Source organism: Artibeus jamaicensis, unplaced genomic scaffold (assembly GCF_021234435.1).
Source record: "Artibeus jamaicensis isolate MK-2021 breed Jamaican fruit bat unplaced genomic scaffold, CSHL_Jam_final contig_793, whole genome shotgun sequence".
NCBI classification, from domain to species: domain Eukaryota; kingdom Metazoa; phylum Chordata; class Mammalia; order Chiroptera; family Phyllostomidae; genus Artibeus; species Artibeus jamaicensis.
The window spans coordinates 8,612,309-8,614,145 of record NW_026521975.1 but is presented as its reverse complement, the minus strand read 5'-3'; positions in this window follow the sequence as shown (position 1 = coordinate 8,614,145).

Here is a 1,837-nt window from a genome sequence, read left to right as displayed (position 1 = left end):
AGTCAGTTAAAGCTTATAGATATGTTAAATGACCATGCCAGAGGTTAGCTGCAAAGCCCTTGCTATACAAAACAGCTCTTAATGGCCCTGCTCCATTTGTCCCTTCCCCAACTCACACCTGTGGGGGGAAAGGAGTGAGGACATCTTAATATTTCCTAGAAACCTTGAGTTCTGGACCCCATTCCAAATCCCTTTTTAGGGCCCCCCTTTTGGCTGCACCCTGTTACACTGATAGGATTTTTCCCATTGTAACAGGGTGCAGCCAGCAGGGGGGCCCCAAATAGGAATTTGGAATGGGGTCCAGAACTCAAGGTGTCCAGAAAATATTACAAAAATATATAGGATGTCCTCACCCCACAAGCCGAGAAAAGCCGAGTGGGGATTCTCTGCTAAAGCTGCACAGTGGTTCCCCCTACTAAAGCTGCAGGGGTCCCCACTCTGGTGAAACCTCATGGTTCTCCCTTCTTCCACCAGAGCCAAGAGGGGGTCCTCATTCTGCCAAAAGCGAATGGCTCTCTTTCTGAACTGCCACAGCCACATGGTTCCCTCTCCTTCATGAAGGAGATGGGACACATGGAGCAGGGCCATTGAGAGCTGTTTTCAATAGCAACAGCTTTGCAACTAACCTCTGGCATGGTCATTTAACATATCTATAACCGTTAACTGGTTTCATAGATATGGTAAATAGCTGTGCCCATGCTTTAAGCCAGGGGGGATGGGAGTGACTCCCACCCAAGATGTAACTGAGAGGCAACTCCCCCTAGTTACAGTGCCTGTGTGAGAGCTTGTAGAAGATTGGTTCCACACCACAGGGCCACACCTGCCGGGACTTTCTATGGCAGCCCAGAAAATCTGGAAGAATATAGGAATGCTGGCAGATATTACTGTAGGAGGAGTTGGAAATGGGGCTGTAGAGGAAGATTGGCTCGGGGATTTAAACCCAGGTGCAGCAGCCAAACCAGGGAGAATCACTTGACTTTGGTAGAGTGGAGACCCTGCAGTTTGGGGGTTCTCCCTTTTCCCACCCCAAAGGGTGGCAAGCAGGAAAGACTTTGGCTTAGGAAGCAGGAGACACTTTTCCTAGAAGAAAAGGGGTGAAAGGATTCTTGCTGGTGGGCCATGAGAAGGTGCCTCATGGCTTTGGATTAACTGGAGATCATGGTGGTGACACAACTGATGGTGCCAGGAGCCTGAATCACGGATTTCTACTTCTTTTCCTGAGATACAGTACCCAGGACTAGAGCAGAGGGGAAGGGAAGGACTGTGTGCATCCGTGGGTATTCTAAAGGACTTTAATATTTTAATCAAGACATTAAGCCACTACTCTAAGTCTGTATAGCTTTAAATAAATATTTCCTTTTCACCAATCTCTGGCATTGAGAGATGTCTTTCCTCTGGCAGCAGGCATAGCAAACCTAGTGGGGGGACCCCCCAGAGAAAAAAGGGGGGTTCTTTCAGTAGTAGTATATTGTACACCCACCCCCCAGGTCTGTTCTGTAACACCATTAAGCAGAGAACGCCCATCCAGTTAGCACCTGGGCCAGGCTGGAGGTCGGTGGCCTTAGCCCCTGTTGTCTCTGACTCTTAGAATAAAATTCATCTGCCTCTTGAAGCCTGTCAAACATCTGCCCTGTTGCTAATTTCCCCCACCTTTCCCCTCCCTCCTCTCTAGCCTAGGATTCCCAAATAAAATAGAGGGTGCCCACTTATATTGAAATGTCAGGTAAATAATTAATCTTTTTTTTTAAGCGTAAGTACATCCCATGCAACATTTGGGACATAGTTACACTAAAAAGGTATTCACTCTTTAGCTAAAATTTTAATTTCAGAAGTTTAA